Consider the following 20,649-nt stretch of genomic DNA (forward strand, 5'->3'; position numbering starts at 1 on the left):
TGTGAGTTGTTGTCAAACTCCACACCCGTGTCGTTTTAGTGTCATGCCCTGCCAAACACAAACAAATGCTACTGTCTCAGATCGCTCCTTAGCAAGTGACTGACAATATCATATGAAAAGAAAATAGTGTGTCCATTACTCACAACGTCAGTAACTAACAAGCCTCTTCTGCACATACTAATCACGTTTTGTATTTTGTTCCATTGTTTGATCTGTTTTTACTGTGACAAAATATTCTGTCTCTTGATGGTCACATGTATTTTGTTCTACTGTGTCGATATGTTCTGCTTTAGCTGTTAATTATACTTCGTGATCTTTAAGATCAGATATTTGGCTGTTTATAATCCAGCTGAACCATTTTTATATGCAATTTAAAAATTTAAAAATAAATACAGATCATCAGTAACTCCTATCACAGTAAATGTTATCTGAAGTCAGTCACGGTTTATGTTTGTTTACATTGACATTCTCAGACAGTGGCCATACTTTTACTTAATGTCTTGTCGGACGGCCATAATTGAATGTTCATGGTACTTAGTATTTGAGTGTGATATCATATGAGGTTCGAATCCTGCCTCGGGCATGGATGTGTGTGATGTCCTTAGGTTAGTTACGTTTAAGTAGTTCTAAGTTCTAGGGGACTGATGACCGCATATGTTAAGTCCCATAGTGCTCAGAGCCACTTGAACCATTTGAACTAACTGATATAGTATAATACACATTTTAACCTGTGGAGACGAGACGTGGAATTTATGCAAATTCTGAGCCTCTGCTAGGTGGTAGGGTAAGCGGCAGAAGACCTGCTAGCTTTCTCAGTCAATATACAGGGTGTTCATGGTCAAAATTCCAGTATAGAAACGATGTACAAAGAGAATCATTGCTGATAATGACGCAAAATTGTACAGGGAATTATTGATGCAAGGAGAAACTAAAACAGACGCTGCTGTAAGTAAGCGTCTTAACGTAAATGTGGTCCGCTACAATGAACATAGACTCTCCTCTCAATATGACAGCTATGGTTTCACTTGTACGTTACACCATCCCCTTCTGTTCAATGTGCATGACTGCACTAGTTCGGTAGAAACTTGTGGCACTGTTAGGTAAGATCATCCACCACGTCAAGGTCCTAACGCATCGAATTTAACTGCCCAGAAGCCAAAACCGCAAATAAGCAAAATGAAGTCAGTTTTTAATTGTCCTGGGGCCAAAGCCCGCATGAAAAGCAAAATGACATTGGTTTCTACTGTCCTGAGACTGACGCAAGACATGTTCAACACGCTGTCCTCCGTTTTCTGCCACAATTTGAACTCGTCCGAAAGAATAGGCGCAATTCGGAATAACCTGCTGTGACGCATATTATATAAACTGAAGATGGAGTAGGGAGAAAGGAAAGGGAAGGAACACAGATGCGGATTCCGCGTCGTGTCTGTTCTCTCGGACACCACGCATTCACATAATTGACTCGTCTCGATAGGTAATGATTCCAACACCTTCGATGCGGATACACAATTACGTTCGAGCTCCTGTGGGAATCTCACAGTAGCGAACATGGGCATAGACAGGGATTGCAGATAGGTGACGCTAGGTGGGAGGCGTGCCGAGATAGTCCGCGCAATTACCATAGAAGTGTGCCGGGGTGCCGTAGTGGTTAACGCAGTTGCCTAGTAAGCAGGTGATCCTGGGTTCTAATCCCGGTCGGCCAAGCAATTTCACTCGCCGATGATGATTCCGCATAAAGCCCCTCCACATTAAGTTTACGTAATTCTGGTATCTCCGAAACGCCTCTGCATCTCCATTTTGCATAAAAATGATCCTACCTACAACTCGACTCAATTGAAGAGTTGTAATGACGTTGGTACGCAAAAGACTCTCACAGCGTTTAACAGTAGGGCTGAAGGTGATAGGACACGCAGGACTCGTCTCCTCAAAAAAATACGCCCCTACGGTAAACGATGCCGTGAACCGGAACCACACACTCACTTTTGCAGAATGAAGTGGTACCGATTGACGTTCGTGCGGATTTTCCGTTACCCATATTCTACAGTACTGCGTGTTGACATGTCCTTGAAAATGGGATTCACCTGTCTAGGGAATATACCGTGACCATTCACTGTCCACTTCTGTGCGAACAAGAAATTCCAGAGCGTGCGTTGGTGTTGCTGGCAGGTCAGCAGGAATCAGCTTCTGAGCATGGGTGATTTTGTATGGATAGCAGTAATGGATGTATCGTAGGATTTCATGCACGACGCTCGCCTAACGTTCGGGCGATTCCCCGCACGGCATGTTTGCACACTGCCGCTCGACCCTCCTGCATTGCTGTGGCCACGTCTTCGACAGACTCTGCCACATTGCACTTCAAAAGAACCTGCCTTTTCGAGTTTTGTAATCATTTTCTCCAGACCCTTAGCAGACATTGGGTCAACGCCTTTTTTTAATACCACTCAGTGTCCGGAACTTCTGCAAAGCTTGTCGCATAGTCACCATTCTTGTAAAAGAGCTTTATCAGCAGCGCGCGACCCTTCATTGGATCAGCCATGTCTAGCGTCTCGCACGCAAACCGAGTAACGGCCGTGTGCCGTGCGTCTGTTGGTGCCCATACTCTAAACGCTTACAGCGCCACCTATTGCTGAAATTTTCGTTAAATTTTATTTTTGTTCCGTCACGTGCGTCAGTAATAAGCTGCTCAAATTTGTCATTCTGAACAGTGTTTTTCTACAGTGTTTTGAAGTGGAAAGCTATGGAATATACTCTACTGGCCATTAAAATTGCTACACCAAGAAGAAATGCAAATGATAAGCGGGTATTCATTGGACAAATATATTATCCTAGAACTGACATGTGATTACATTTTCACGCAATTTGGGTGCATAGATCGTGAGAAATCAGTACCCACAACAACCACCTCTGGCCGTAATAACGGCCTTGATACGCCTGGGCATTGAGTGAAACAGTGCTTGGATGGCGTGTACAGGCCCAGCCACCCATGCAGCTTCAACACGATACCACAGTTCATCGAGAGTAGTGACTGGCGTATTGGGACGAGCCAGTTGCTCGACCACCATTGACCAGACGTTTTGAATTGGTGAGAGATCTGGAGAATGTGCTGGCCAGGGCAGCAGTCGAACATATTCTGTATCCAGAAAGGTCCGTACAAGACCTGCAACATGCGGTCGTGCATTATCCTGCTGAAATGTTGGGTTTCACAGGGATCGAATGAAGGGTAGAGCCACGAGTCGTAACACATCTGAATTGTAACGTTCACTATTTAAAGTGCCGTCAATGCGAACAAGAGGTGACCGAGACGTGTAACCAATGGCACCCCATACCATCACGCCGTGTGATACGCCAGTATGGCGATGACGAATACACGCTTCCAATGTGCGTTCACCGCGATGTCGCCAAACACGGATGCGACCATCATGATGCTGTAAAAAGAGCCTGGATTCATGCGAAAAAATGACGTTTTGCCATTCGTGCACCCAGGTTCGTCGTTGAGTACACCATCAAGGCGCTGCTGTCTATGATCCAGTGTCAAGGGTAACCGCAGCCATGGTCTCCGAGCTGATAGTCCATGCTGCTGCAAACATCGTCGAACTGTTCGTGCAGATGGTTGTTGTCTTTCAGACGTCCCCATCTGTTGACTCAGGAATCGAGACGTGGCTGCACGATCCGTTACAGCCATGCGGATAAAATGCCTGTCATCTCGACTGCTAGTGATACGAGGCCGTTGGGATCCAGCACGGCGTTCCGTATTACTCTCCTGAGCCCACCGATTCCATATTGTGCTAACAGTCATTGGATCTCGAACAACGCGAGCAGCAATGTCGCGATACGACAAATCGCATTCGCGATAGGCTACAATCCTACCTTTATCAAATTCGGAATCGTGATGGTATGCATTTCTCCTCCTGACACGAGGCATCACAACAACGTTCCTCTATGCAACACCGGACAACTGTTGTTTGTGTATGAGAAATCGGTTGCAAACTTTCCTCATGTCAGCACGTTGTAGGTGTCGCCACCGGCACCAACCTTGTGAGCTATGAAAAGCTAATCATTTGCATATCACAGCATCATCTTCCTGTCGGTTAAATTTCGCGTCTGTAGCACGTCATTTTCGTGTGTAGCAATTTTAATGGACAGTAGTGTACATTTTTACATATCTTTCTATTTCTATTATGCTAGCATCATTTCGCAATAGTTGTGTGCTTTGGCGTTCTGCATTCTGATTTATGTTGTTGAAAATTACAATATGTGAAAAACGGGACTAAAAGAAGTTCTCACTGTAGACAGACAACACAGGGGGCGGCACGGGCCACGCGGACTCAGTCGCTGACGGGCTCGTATAGCGGACGCCGAGCGTCTTCTCCACCGGCGCGGCGGCCGCTCCTGGCTCTTGACGGGAATGTGAAATCAGTTTGCGTCGCGGCGCGTCGCTAACGGTGAGGTAACCAACTCGCCGACTCCGACCCCGGCCGGAACTTAATTATAACGCAGTTCCAAAGGAAGCACGCCAGAGACCAAGTTGGAGGAACTCCGTCCGGAATTTCAGCGGCGGTTTTCAGCCCGGACGAGGCGGCTGCTGCAATATTGATGGCGCCCCACTCGGAGAGTTCACTTGCAAAGTGTTCGCCAGTCGGCGTCCCCAGGTAAGCCCGGCCCGCAGCGGCTCAGCACGACGGGGATTTTTCTGCCCCGAAAACTGCCGGCGTGAATACGACGGATCCCACCGCCGACAAACTCTTGCCTTCTGCGCATCGTCCTCGTCTCACGGTCGGTGCCAGAGCACACTGTGGCCGACGAATGTACGAAATGCATTGTTTCATAATTACAGACATCTTGGCCCTGGGACACGTGGAGAATGCAGCAGTAATACAGGTAGAGACTGTCTGGATCAGTTACTGTGTTCTTTGTGAATAACCGGTTTGCAGTCATCTTCAGATCTAACTCACTACTCCTGTGAAAACTGGTACCTTAGGAGCAATATTTATGTAGATCTGGAGATGACCTGTATTACAAGAGGACATCTGTTATAGAGGGTGATTCCATGATGATGTTACAAACTTCCAAGGATGATGAGGGACAATAAATGTATCAATATGTGGTAAGATACCCTTTCCGGGAATGACAGAATCGAAAATTTTAAGAGAAAATCCTTCTAATATGTCTCACAAGGGAATTCATACACTGGTAATACAACTACATGGAATGAAAATCGCACTTAAGTTCCTGGCAGAGCATTCATCGAAACACCTTTTCAATAACCCTCTGTTATTCCATTCTCGAACAGCACGCAAAAAAAAACGAACATCTATAACTTTCCGTGCGAGCTCTGTTTTCCCGTATTTTATTATGATGACCGTTTCTCCCTATGTAGATTGGCGTCAACCAAATATTTTCTCATTCTGAGGAGAAAGTTGGTGACTGAAATTTCGTGAGAAAATTTCGCCTCAACGAGAAACGCCTTTGTTTTAATGATATCCACACTAAATGCTGCAGCATGTCAGTGACATTCTCTCCCCTATTTCTCGGTAATACCAATTGTGGTATCCTCCTAAAATTGTGGTGCGACACCAAATTCGGCAATGCTGATCAACACCACAGATATTAAAGATGTCTTACTGCAATCCGCAATGACGAACGGTGTAGTCTAAAGAAGACGCGCCCTGTCGCTCAGTACAGCAGCACCCTCACACGGAGGTCAACATCGTGCGGAGGATGGAAACGCTCTGCCCCAGTTCGTGACCTCAGCTGACTAGCGTCATCGAATAGGACAAAAAAGTTATTCAAGTCTCAGGTGGAAACGTTCATCAAGAGAACAGTTGCTAATTAGGGCTTTCATAGCAAATGACAGCTGTAAATCATCAAACGTTCTTGTGGCAAAGGATTGTATCAAGTTAAGCAGACGTTTTGTGGTGTCCTACCCGCTTCTCTCTTATAGGGTGCCTAAACGGTGTTGCCTTCTCGGATAGCTATACAACAATTCTAGCAAATCACATTAATGATCATAATAAACTAGATTGACAGTACTTAACTTTGCGTCGCAAGCAGCTGGCGACATGCAAATAATCAGTGTCCCTCGCTATATATACACTCCTGGAAATTGAAATAAGAACACCGTGAATTCATTCTCCCAGGAAGGGGAAACTTTATTGACACATTCCTGGGGTCAGATACATCACATGATCACACTGACAGAACCACAGGCACATAGACACAGGCAACAGAGCATGCACAATGTCGGCACTAGTACAGTGTATATCCACCTTTCGCAGCAATGCAGGCTGCTATTCTCCCATGAAGACGATCGTAGAGATGCTGGATGTAGTCCTGTGGAACGGCTTGCCATGCCATTTCCACCTGGCGCCTCAGTTGGACCAGCGTTCGTGCTGGACGTGCAGACCGCGTGAGACGACGCTTCATCCAGTCCCAAACATGCTCAATGGGGGACAGATCCGGAGATCTTGCTGGTCAGGGTAGTTGACTTACACCTTCTAGAGCACGTTGGGTGGCACGGGATACATGCGGACGTGCATTGTCCTGTTGGAACAGCAAGTTCCCTTGCCGGTCTAGGAATGGTAGAACGATGGGTTCGATGACGGTTTGGATGTACCGTGCACTATTCAGTGTCCCCTCGACGATCACCAGTGGTGTACGGCCAGTGTAGGAGATCGCTCCCCACACCATAATGCCGGGTGTTGGCCCTGTGTGCCTCGGTCGTATGCAGTCCTGATTGTGGCGCTCACCTGCACGGCGCCAAACACGCATACGACCATCATTGGCACCAAGGCAGAAGCGACTCTCATCGCTGAAGACGACACGTCTCCATTCGTCCCTCCATTCACGCCTGTCGCGACACCACTGGAGGCGGGCTGCACGATGTTGGGGCGTGAGCGGAAGACGGCCTAACGGTGTGCGGGACCGTAGCCCAGCTTCATGGAGACGGTTGCGAATGGTCCTCGCCGATACCCCAGGAGCAACAGTGTCCCTAATTTGCTGGGAAGTGGCGGTGCGGTCCCCTACGGCACTGCGTAGGATCCTACGGTCTTGGCGTGTATCCGTACGTCGCTGCGGTCCGGTCCCAGGTCGACGGGCACGTGCACCTTCCGCCGACCACTGGCGACAACATCGATGTACTGTGAAGACCTCATGCCCCATGTGTTGAGCAATTCGGCGGTACGTCCACCCGGCCTCCCGCATGCCCACTATACGCCCTCGCTCAAAGTCCGTCAACTGCACATACGGTTCACGTCCACGCTGTCGCGGCATGCTACGAGTGTTAACGACTGCGATGGAGCTCCGTATGCCACGGCAAACCGGCTGACACTGACGGCGGCGGTGCACAAATGCTGCGCAGCTAGCGCCATTCGACGGCCAACACCGCGGTTCCTGGTGTGTCCGTTGTGCCGTGCGTGTGATCATTGCTTGTACAGCCCTCTCGCAGTGTCCGGAGCAAGTATGGTGGGTCTGACACACTGGTGTCAATGTGTTCTTTTTTCCATTTCCAGGAGTGTAGTATCCGTACAAGTACCGGGTGATCAAAAAGTCAGTTTAAATTTGAAAACTTAATAAACCACGGAATAATGTAGATAGTGAGGTAAAAATTGGCACACATGCTTAGAATGACATGGGGTTTTATTAGAACCAAAATAAAAACGAAGTTCACAAAATGTTAGACAGATGGCACTGGACAGCAAAACGTCAGTGACTGCGCATGACAATCGTGTATAAAAGGAGGTGTAATGAGAGAGAGAATCAGATGCGCCAGCAGTCGCATCATGTTGACGTTACCAGAAAAGGCGCTTTTAATGAAGTTGTATTATGAGAATGCGGAATGTGCTAGTTCAGCGTTACGATCCTATCGCCATAGGAAGGGGATTCGAAGGGGTAAAGGTCCGTTGATAAATGCAGCTGTGGCGAGAATGATACCGAAGTTCGAAGCCACGGATTATTTAGACGATAGACCCCGTAGTGCCCGACCGAGCACAGGGTGTAATGCTGCTGAGACAGTTCAGGAAGAAATGGAGACTATAGCGGGTTCGTCTATGCACGGGTAAGTCAGCGCTCGTGCAGTCGCACGTCGCACCGGCATTCCATACACTATTGTTTGGTTGGCACTGAGGTGTACCCTCCGATGCTATCTGAACAAAATCCATCGGCGTCATTAACTGTTACCTGGCGATTTAGCTAAGCGGAGGGAATTTGCGGTGTGGGCGTTTCAAAAGATGGCGGAAGATGACGATTGGTTGAGTAACGTGTTGTGGACCGACGAAGCTCATTTCACGGTCCGAGGGTCCGTCAACGCCCACAACTGCAGAATTTGAGCTACCGAAAATCCTAAAACTGTCGTGGGAACTCCATTGCACGACGACAAAGTCACGGTAATGGTTGCATTTACCACATCTACCGTTATTGGGCCTTTTTCCTTGGAGAAAATGCGAGATTCTAGTTTTGTAACCGCTACCGTGACGGGTGAGAGGCACGCCGATATGTTACAGAATCGCATCATCCCCAGCCTAGCTGATAAACACCTACTGGAACGTACTATGTTTATGCAGGATAGCGCTCCACCCCATATTGCTAGACCCGTGAAAGATCTCTTGCGCGCGTCGTTTGGTCATGATCGTGTACTCAGCCGCCACTTTCGTCATGTTTGGTCTCCCAGGTCCCCAGACCTAAAAAAAAAAATTGTTCAAATGGCTCTGAGCACTATGGGACCTAACATCTTAGGTCATCAGTCCCCTAGAACTTAGAACTACTTAAACCTAACTAACCTAAGCACATCACACACATCCATGCCCGCATCAGGATTCGAACATGCAACCATAACAGTCATGCGGTTCCGGACTGAAGCGCCTAAAACCTCCCGGCCACCGTGGCGGGTCCCAGACTTCAGTCTGAGCGATTATTGTCTTTGGGGTCACCTGATGTCGTTAGTGTATCGTGATCGACCGACATCTCTAGCGATGCTGAAAGACAACATTCGACGCCAATGCCTGACCATAACTCCGGACATGCTTTACAGTGCTGTTCACAACATTATTCCTCGACTACAGCTATTGTTCAGGAATGATGGTGGACATATTTACCATTTCCTGTAAAGAACGTCATCTTTGCTTTGTCTTACTTTGTTATGCTAATTATTGCTATTCTGATCACATGAAGCGCCATCTGTCGGACATTTTCTGAACTTTTGTATTTTTTTGGTTCTAATAAAACCCCATGTCATTCCAAGCATGTGTGTCAATTTGTACCTCTCTATCTACATTATTCGGTGATTTATCCAGTTTTCAAATTTATACTGACTTTTTGATCACCCGGTAATTAACACAAGTTCATACGGATCACTAATCACGACCCTTCTACTGCCTCTCTTCTAGAGCGTGGTTTCTAGTCCGGGTCTACTAGTGTCCGACGTCTACCGTCCAGCCGAGGCTGGAAGGAGCGGCGCTTATATTCTCTTCTTGTACAGGCCGCTCCTGTCCTGGTGCGGTCCTATTCAGCGAGATATTGGCTGATGTCGTCTCACAGCGTTCTTCATCTTCGTGCCGGCGCTTGTCGTTAGGACGGAATACTTTTTATCATTCATGCAATTCAATAAACTAAAATTTTATATTTTGTATTCAGATGAATCCTCAGTTATGGCAAACGATTGTACTTTCGTCTGGTCATAACAGCTATGACTGCAGGGTAGTCAACTCCAGAGGTTGTAGTATGGACCGAAACAAGTCCAGTAAACATGGACTCTAAAATTTTATTAAAACAGCGAAATTATAAGGTATAGCACATTTTTTAGAATCCTTGTACTAACTAGCTGTCACTCACCAATGTATTAAATAAAAAGAGTGAGGTGTAGCGTATTTTTTAGGATCTTAATGCTGACTGCCTGTCAGGCACCATTGTGTTAAATAGAATTCATTGTCAATCTGAGATCGTGAAATAAAACTAGTAATTGTATTTGATGGCAGCTAAATATTTTGAAGGTGGTTCGATGAACCCTTTGGCAATCACTTAAGAGTGAACCGAAGAGTACGCATGCAGATGTAGATCTACTGCTTGTCGGTTTTATGTTCAGTAGGTGTGTTCTATGCAGCCCTCATACGTTCTTTAAAAAGTACATAGCTTGCATTAAAAACTTCAGGCACCTGAGATTGCCAATACAGGGACAATGAGGCAGAACAGCGCGTACGGCGGCGTGGGTGGACACCGTAGCTCAGACGTCGACCTCGGTTGGGAGCAGACTGCACGGTCTTTCGGGTTTCGTGACGTAAAATGTTGCGCCCTAACAGGTTCCAGCAGTAGGACTGAACGTTCTGATATCGGCGTGCCGTCACCAAAGGTTTTCTGTTAGTTATTGAATTGCGAACTTTAATTCCTGACTGGTCAAGAAGAGGGATAAATAAATTTGTTACCTTGCTTCCTGATAAAAATCATCTAAAGTGATCATAACATTCACGAGAGGATGTCAGAGAGTACAGTAGTGAAATTAAAGGGGGTACTATTTGGAATAAACGACTGAAGAAAAAGTAACCATCACTTGTTGGATAGGCGTCGTACTACATCAGTCACATTGTCAGATGGTTCTCCTACGATAAGCTGAGAGACCATATCAAAGGTGATTAAAAATTTATTCAGACATGTATGTAGAGTGGGGAACAACAGCCTAATATTGAGGCCGAGCAGCTTGGTAGGCGGCGAATCGAGCAGAAGTTTACAAATAGCAACAGGTTGAAGATAACACCGCTGTCAGATTGCGGCCGAAAAATGGCAGGCAACCAGCGACGAATCAGGCAAGCGAACGTTTTTGGGTGAGTCAGCCAGTGCGGTCTTGCATTTCTTAGGCGGTGCCAACTTTTATCTATATTGGAGGTAGGTATTTCCAGTATTTTCTGTAAAGAGGTCATCTCAGATAAAATATTGCGTTTGAAAGTTAGTTTCTATTTTCTTTTGCAGCATTAGTAAGTTCACACTTACTAGTCTGCTGCAGATGTCAGAATAATTAAAGCATGTGGCTTCCGAATTTCCTTATTAACAACATTGCACTTTACAATACCACAAATCGGCATCAAAACAGCGCTGATTCTGTAGCGCAGCTTGTTATTTTAGCATATTTATGGTATTGCGGCATTATAGCGTAGGTGATTGAGTCAAACTCCCCTCAGTAAACATCTCAGAAAAATTGTATCTGATGTTATTAAAGGATTTATAATACGTACGGATGAGACATTTCAACTCGATACGGAAGAAGCATTTTAATAGTCGTATATTTAAATATTACATGACAAGACAAACATACAGTTTAGTAGTGAGACACAAAAAGCCTGTGTACGCGCACATGTTAAAACGGCTTAGACCTGCCGAAAATCTAATTTACAAATTGACGTTGCGAAAAAAAATGAGGTGACAGAAGTTGTGGGGTAGTAAAATGCACATACAGAGATGGATGCAGTATCGCGCACACAAGGTATAAAAGGGCAGTGCACTAGATGAGCTGGAATTTGTACTTATGTCATTCATGTGAAAAGATTTCCGACGTGTTTATGGCCGCAAGATGGGAATTAACAGAGTTTAAACGCTGTGTTGAAGTTGGAGCTAGGCGCATGGGACATTCCATTTCGGAAATCGTTGGTGAATTCAATATTACGAGATCCACAGTGTCAAGACCGCTCCCAGAATACTAGATTTCAAGCATTACCTCTCACCACGGACAACGCAGTGGCCGCGGCCTTCACTTAACGACAGAGGGAAGCGGCGTTTGTGCGGATTTCTCAGTACCAACACACATTCAACACAAGTAAGCGCAGAAATCAGCGTGGGAAGTGCGACGAACGCACCCGTTAGGGCAGTGCGGCGGAGGCTAGCGTTAATTGACTGTAGCAGCAGACGATCGACGCGAGTACCTTTGCTAACAGCACGACATCTCCTGCACCGCCTCTCCTGGGCTCGTGGTCATATCGGTTGGACCTTAGACGACTGGAAAACTCTAGCCTGATCAGATGAGTCACAATCTGAATTGACAAGAGCTGATGGTAGGATTCGAGCGTGCCGCGGACCATAGACCCAAGATGTCAACAACGCACTGTGCAAGCTGGTGATGACTCGATAATGGTGTGGGCTGTGTTTACATGGAATGGACTGGGTCCTCTGGGCCAACTGAATCGATCATTGACTGGAAATGCTTATGTTCCGCTAATTGTATATCACTTACAGTCATTCATCGATTCCATGTTCCCCAACAACAATAGAATTTTTAAGGATGACAATGTGCCGTGTCGCAGTGCCACAGTTGTTCCCGCCTGCTTGACGAACATTCTTGTCAACTGGAGCGAATTATTTGGGCTCCAAGATAGCCCGATATGAAGCCCATCGAACCTTTATTGGAAATAATCGAGAGGTCAGTTTGTGCTCAAAATCCGGCACCAGCAATACTTTCGCAATTATGGACGGCTCTAGAGGCAGTATGGCTCACTATATCTGCAGGGGACTTCCAACGACTTGCTGAGCCCATGCCACGTCGAGTTACTGACCTATAGCGGGGAAAACGAGGTCCGACACTATATTACGATGTTTCTCTTGACTTCTTTCAACAACAAAATGGCTTTAAGCACTATGGGACTTAACATCTGAGGTTATCAGTCTCCTTGAGCTAGAATTACTTAAACCTAACAAACCTAAGGACATCACACAAATCCATGCCCGAGGCAGGATTCGAACCAGCGACCGTAGAAACAGAGAAGTTCCGGACTGAAGCACCTAGAACCGCTCGGTCACAAATGGCGGGCTGACTTCTATCACCTCAGTGTATTATGCCATCTTTACCCTAACTCTTGGCAACAGCTACAACTGCAGTGCCAGTAATGTTAAACTAAGCCATTACACGTTTAGTATAATTATCAATTAGCCATTTACTACGTGTCCTAGCACACGTCACTGTACCTGAGTTGTAGGGGCACTGCAACCCAGTCCATTAAGAATGATGTTAACAGGCAGCATTTGTGGTAGGTGCAGTAAGGTATTTTTAAAAACAGTATGTGAGACGTATTTTAAAACTGTCATTATAGCCAATTTCATATCGTACATGAAGAGCTCAGATTGCATGTTTCATTAAGCAGATAGCACTGTGATACCTACATTTCATTTCTGTGATATTTCAATCTGGTTTTACTTATTAATGCACATTTGTAACTATTCATCAAGACTATTAGCGAAACAATTTATAATTTTATTTTGATATGTTCTGTTTGGATTTGATATAAACCGCAATTTGTAACGAAATGCCGACCAGTATAAGCGACACCAAACGATAGTAGGACGTGCGCTGCGGTTGGTTGTGTAGGACTATAAACAGCAGATTCACTGTAAATTGACATACGGGCAGGTTAATGTCGTTTTAACGACATTTCGACATACAAGATTTCTTAAGATTGAGAAGACATAAGGTTGAATTATAATAATTGCTGATTCTAGAGTCAGTGACAGTATTAGTAAAGAAATCAGATTTATTGTTATTGAAGGACCTGACCTAAACGTCTCGCTACAAACTGTATGTTTGTCTAGTCACGTAATATTTCAGCTGTACAACTGCTGAAGTGCTCTTGTTGCACCCAGTTCGAATTTCTGATTCCGATGTTTCTTATTCTCATTCTTATGATGACTATACTGTAACTAAAATCTAGTTACATCTGCCATAAAATACAGGCTTATATGCAGCTGATTGCTGTGATCATTTGTGATTATAGCATTTTCACGGTCGCTGAGCAACTGATGTAACTAGAGGACCGGAGACTTCTAGTAAGAACTGTCATGAATTCTTGACTTAGTAAGTTTTGACGCAGTCGTCGGCCAAACAGTATTGAAGGTATTTAGAGAGCGTAAACAGATGTTGTTGTTGTGGTCTTCAGTCCAGAGATTGGCTTGATGCACCTCACCATGCTACTCTATCTTGTGCAAGCTTCTTCATCTCCCAGTACCTGCTGCAGCCTACATCCTCTGAATCTACTTAGTTTATTCATCTCTTGGTCTCCCTCTACGATTTTTACACTCCACGCTGCCCTCCAGTAGTAAACTGGTGAACCCTTGATGCCTCAGAACATGTCCTACCAACCGATCCCACTTTCTCGTCAAGTTGTGCCACAAATTTCTCTTCTCCCCAATTCTATTCAATATTTTCTCATTAGTTACGTGATCTACCCATCTAACCTTCAGCATTCTTCTGTAGCACCACATTTTTAGAAAGCTTCTATTCTCTTCTTCTCTAAACTATTTATCGTCCACGTTTCGCTTCCATACCTGGCTATACTCCATACAAATACTTCGAGAAACGACTTCCTAACACTTAAATCTATACACGATGTTAACAAACTGCTCTTCTTCAGAAACGCTTTCCTTGCCATTGCCAGTTTACATTTTATATCCTCTCTACTTCGACCATTATCAGTTATTTTGCTCCCTAAATAGCAAAACTCATTTACTAACTTAAGTGCCTCATTTCTTAATCTAGTTGCCTCTGCATCATCCGATTTAATTCGACTACATTCCATTATCCTCGTTTTGCTTTTGTTGATTTTCATCTTATATCCTCCTTTAAAGACACTGTCCATTCCGTTCAACTGCTCTTCCAGCTCCTTTGTTGTCTCTAACAGAATCACAATATCATTGGTGAACCTCAAAGCTTTATTTCTTCTAAACATGGATTTTAATTCCTACTCCAAATTTTTCTTCTGTTTCCTTCATTGCTTGCTCAATATACAGATTGAATAACATTGGGGATAGGCTACAACCTTGTCTCACTCCTTTCCCAACCACTGCTTCCCTTTCATGCCCCTCGACTCTTATAACTGCCATCTGGTTTCTGTATAAATTGTAAATGGCTTTTCGCTCCCTGTATTTTACGCCTGCCACCTTCAGAATTTGAAAGAGAGTATTCCAGTCAAAACTGTCAAAAATTTCTTTAATTCTACGAATGCTAGAAACGTAGATTTGCCTTCCCGTAATCTATTTTCTAAGATAAGTCGTAGAGTCAGTATTGCCTCACGTGTTCCAACATTTCTACGTAATCGAAACTGATCTTCCCCGAGGTCAGTTTCTACCAGTTTTTCCATTCGTCTGTAAAGAATTCGTGTCAATATTTTGCAGCCGTGACTTATTTATCTGATATATCGGTAATTTTCACATCTGTCAACACCTGCTTTCTTTGGGATTCGAATTATTATATTCTTCTTGAAGTCTGGGGGTATTTTACCTGTCTCATACATATTGCTAACCAGATGGAAGAGTATTGTCAGGGCTGGCTCTCCCAAGGCTATCAGTAGTTCTAATGGAATGTTGTCTATTCCCGGCGCCTTGTTTCGACTTAGGTCTTTCAGTGCTCTGTCAAACTCTTCACGCAGTATCATATTTCGCATTTCATCTTCATCTACATCCTCTTCCATTTCCATAATATTGTCCTCAAGTACATCACCCTTGTATAGGCCCTTGTATAGACTTCCACCTTTCTGATTTCCCTTCTTTGCTTAGAACTGGGTTTCCATCTGAGCTGTTAATATTCATACAAGTGGTTCCCGCCGGCCGGAGTGGCCAAGTGGTTCTAGGCTCTACAGCTTGGAACAGCGAGACCGCTACGGTCGCAGGTTCGAATCCTGCCTCGGGAATGGAAGTCTGTGATGTCCTTAGGTTAATTAGGTTTAAGTAGTTCTAAGTTCTAGGGGACTGATGACCTCAGAAGTTAAGTCCGATTGTGCTCAGAGCCATTCGAACCATTTTTTGGTTCCCTTTTCTCCAAAGGTTTCTTTGATTTTCCTGTAGGCAGTATCTGTCTATCTGAGACGTTTGTAATCCTTTCTGCCTGCTTCATTTACTGCATTTTTATGTTTTCTCCTTTCATCAATTAAATTCAAAATATCTTCTCTTACTCAAAGATTTCTACCAGCCCTTGTCTTTTTACCTACTTGATCCTCTGCTGCCTTTATTATTTCATCTCTCAAAGCTACCCATTCATCTTCCACTGTATTTCTTTCCCCCATTCCTGTCAATCGTTCCCTAATGCTCTCCCTGAAACTCTCTAAAACCTCTGGTTCTTTCAGTTTATCCAGGTCCCATCTCCTCAAATTCCCACCATTTTGCAGTTTCTTCAGTTTTAATCTACAGTTCTTAACCAATAGATTGTGGTCGGAGTCAACGTCTGCCCCTGGAAATGTCTTAAAATTTAAAACCTGGTTCCTAATTCTCTGTCTTACCATTATATAATCTATCTGAAACCTTCCAGTATCTCCAGACCTCTTCCATGTATACAATCTTCATTCATGGTTCTTGAGCCAATTGTTAGCTATAATTAAGTTATCCACTGTGCAAAATTCTACCAGACGCCTTCCTTTTTCTTTCCTTACCCCCATTCCGTATTCATCTACTACGTTACTTTCTCTTCGTTTTCCTACTATCAAATTCCAGTCACACATGACTATTAAATTTTCGTCTCCCTTCACTATCTCAATAATTTCTGTTATCTCATCATGAATTTCATCAATCTCTTCATCTGCGGAGCTAGTTGGCATATAAAATTATACTACTGGTAGGCGTGGGCTTTGTATATATCTTGGCCACAATAATGCGTTCACTATGCTGTTTGTAGTAGCTTACCCGCGTTCCTATTTTCCTGTTAATTATTAAATCTATTCCTGCATTACCCCTATTTGATTTTGTGTTTATAACCCTGTATTCACCAGACCTTGTCCTTGTCTTGGTCCTCCTGCCACCGAACTTCACTAATTCCCACTATATCTAACTTTAAACTATCCATTTCCTTTTTAAATTTTCTACTTGCGCGATTAAGGGATCTGACATTCCACGTTCCGATCCGTAGAACGCCGTTTTCTTTCTCCTGATAACGACGTCCTCTTGAGTTGTCCCCGCCCAGAGATCCAAATGGGGGACTATTTTACCCAAGACGACGCCATCATCATTCAACCCCACAGTAAATCCGCATGCCCTCGGGAAAAATTATAGCTGTAGTTTCCCCTTCCTTTTAGCCGTTTGCAGTACCAGCACAGCAAGACTGTTTTGGTTAGTGTTACAAGGTCAGATAAGTCAATCATCCAGACTGTTGCCTCGCAACTACTGAAAAAGCTGCTGCCCCTCTTCAGGTACCACACGTTTGTCTGGCCTCTCAAGAGATACCATACGGTGCGGCTATCTGTATCGCTGAGGCACGCAAGCCTCCCCACCAACGGCAAGATGCATGGTTCATTTGGGGGGGGGGGGGGGAGGGGGGGTGGTAAGCAAACAGATACAGCCACAAAATGTCTGGTGAGCCCTGACTGAAGTAATCCATACTGTGATTTGCTATTGATGTTTCCGCGAGTGGCGCGGCGGCAGCCAATTGCAGCAGTGTCTCTGTTTTGTAGGTATGCAGGGTGAATCACCTAAATCTTACGCCGCAAATATCGCGAAATGAAAAGTGCTATTAATGCGCAGGTTTCACAGAATGGTAGTTAGGGGCTCGCATTGTTCGCCAACAAACAGATTGTAGTAATGCTTAGAAAGCGTATTTTTTGTGCAAATTGAAACGGTACAGTAGTTTCCGCTTTATAAGCAGCAGGTTTCGCTGCTCTCTCGCACCAGGAAATAGAAACAGAGGCGGCTCCACAGCCAATTTTGTTACACGACGCGGCCGGCAGCGGGTGCAACAGAACCCATGTCGACGGTTGGAAACAAATGTGTCAGGCTTCATAATACGTATTTATGTGTCGTGTATTATGCGTTTCTTGTACGTGGATGTGAATCTGCACAAGAACTTTCCTAATCCTCCTCACACCTTTCTGTAAGGCGTGGCAAAATCCTTGTTGGGAAGTAATTCTGTAGTATAGTAGTGCCAACCTTACTCATGGCTAGGGGATCAGAGAGACAGCACAGGCAGGTAAAAGTCAAAGACTTTCCAGAGACACAAGATTTGGGGTGGAGAGGTTGGTCACGGCCAAGTGGTTCGACCACCCCCTCCACCGGGGCCCAGGAAGACCTCCGGGTACCCGCCATATTCTAGGAGTGTTACAGAAGACTGGTAAGTGAGCAGACGTGCCCTCAGTGCGTCTGTATCAATGTTCACGCATGGAAGAGAGGTATTTGAATATTTATACTAATTCTCTTACTTCCAGCTTTGGTAATGAATGTGCTCGTTTAATTCCGGAAATTTGACCCCCTGTGTTAAAGTATCTGGTCCCCAGTTTGCCCGTTATCCTCCTCACATTGTGAATGTCCTATGTAAAATATTGGGAGACTTTGGTGGTATACATTTGGCCAACGCAATTCCGTCTGACCCGTAGAAATGTGCGTGCAGATTAGTATATAACATACCCGAGCTGTAAGTTGTAAAATTGTAATATCTGTAAACTGAAAAAATTGCTGCTATCGCTGTAAAGTCGAGTGATAATGTTTAAAATGAATAGGAAATCAACTGTCATCAATCTTTAACATACCTTAAAAATCACAAAGAAGTCAAGTTAAAGGAATTCATTTAAAATAAAAGATGGAGAATACAAGGACCCACACATCAGCGTGTGAGCCCTCCAGCCCCTTGCCTAGTATCGTACAGAAAGGACACGCTCTCTAGGTAGCGCTCTCAAGCTCCTCTCCCCAGTTATCCGTTGCGCAATTTTGATTCAGGGCTTGACGACATCAACTTTCATCTGGCGTCCCTAGGCAAGGAGGTAAGACGGTAAACTTTCAAAACATGCACTTAATCGAATGGAACAATGCCTATTTTCATTATCAGAGTAAATTATGGTAAATTAGAATGTCAGTGGCCTTTGTTGCTGGGTTCTAGTGCAAGTCGTTGACGAGAGATCATATTTTTAAGAGATTCCACACCGACACTTGTTTGTGCCATTCAGACTTTGTAGTTGCTACGTACAATGATTTTAGTGTTTGCTTACTGCGTGCTTGTGTGTTCCTTGAGTGCAATGTGACTTGCTGGTCAGTTAGTGTGGCAGTCCAAGCAGAAGCCGCGAGTGGGGTCTACCAATGCAGAAAAGCCGACGTGCTCATGGTGTATGGAAAGTGTAGAAAGAATGCTGTTCGTTCTTGTACGGCGTCTGCTGCAAGGTATCCCACTAGATGTCAAACATCTCGGCCATTATTTATGAATCTCCTGAACCAGTTACCTAAGAGTGGTAACGTAACACCTGGACAACGTAACAAAAGGAGGCAAGTGACTACAGAAGAGGGAGAAATTAATGTTCTTGCTTCTGTTGAAATTGATCCACACGTTAACTCCCTATAAATCACACGAGGGAATGAGGAAGTGGAATGAGTCAGGTGAGTGTCTTACCATTCTCTATCGACATAGGTTCCATCCCTATCACAGTCCCTTTCCATCAAGAGTTGCCTGGAAACGATTATGAGAATTGTGTTAACTTCTGTTCATGGGCATTAAGACAGCACACTCCAGATGTTGGTTTGTGTGATGTGATAGAAGCAGAAACAGGAGTCGATGTAGAGGAGATAGGTTATGCAGAATCAGAATTTAAGAGAGCCTTGGAGGATTTAGAATCACATAAGGCAGAAGGGACAGATAACATTCCATCAGAACTTCTAAAATCACTGGGGGAAGTGGCAACAAAAGGTCAATTAACGTTGGTGTGTAGAACGTGCGAGTCTAGCGACATACCACCGGACTTTCGAAAAAATATCATCCACACAATTACGAGGACTGAAAGAGCTGATAAGTGCGAGAATAATCGTACAATCAGCTTAACTGACGATGCAGCCAACTTGCTAACAAGAATAATATACAGAAAAATGAAAAAGAAAGTTGAGGATGTGTTAGATGACGATCAGTTTGGTTTTAAGTACCGTAAAGGCTCCAGAGAGGCAGCTCTGACGTTGTGGTCGATAATGGAAGAAAGACTAAAGGAGAATCAAAACACTTTCATAGGATTTGTCAACCTGGAAAAAGCGTTCGACAATCTAAAAAGGTGCAAGATGTTAGAGATTCTGAGAAAAATAGGGGTTAACTATAGGGAGAGACGCGTAATATACAATATGTATAAGAGCCAACATTGAATAATAAGAGTGGACGACCAAGAACGAAGTTCTCGGATTAAAAATGGTGTAAGACAGTGATGTAGTCTTTATCCCCTACTGTTCAATCTGTACATCGAAGAAGCGATGAGGGAAACAAAAGAAAGGTTCAGGAGTGGTATTAAAATTCAAGGTGAAAGGATATCAGTGTTAAGATTCGCTGATGACATTGCTAACCTGAGTGAAAGTTAAGAATAATTACATGATCTGGTGAATGGAATGAACAGTCTAATGAGTACACAATTTGGATTCAGAGTAAATCGAAGAAAGACGAAAGTAATGAGAAATAGCAGAAATGAGATCAGCAAGAAACGGTCACGAAATAGATGAAGTTAAGGAATTCTACTACGTAGGCAGCAAAACAACCAATGACGGGCAGGTCAAGGAGGACATCGAAAGCAGACTAGCACTGACAAAAACGGCATTCCTGGAGAAGAGTAGTCTACTAGGATTAAATAGGCTTTGAGGAAGAAATTACCGAGAATATATGTTTGGAGCACAGCGTTGCAGGGTAGTGAAACAAGGACTGTGGGAAAACCAGAACCGAAGCATTTAAGATGTGGTGCTACAGACGAATGC

This window comes from Schistocerca serialis, chromosome 6 (assembly GCF_023864345.2).
Source record: "Schistocerca serialis cubense isolate TAMUIC-IGC-003099 chromosome 6, iqSchSeri2.2, whole genome shotgun sequence".
Classification (NCBI taxonomy): domain Eukaryota; kingdom Metazoa; phylum Arthropoda; class Insecta; order Orthoptera; family Acrididae; genus Schistocerca; species Schistocerca serialis.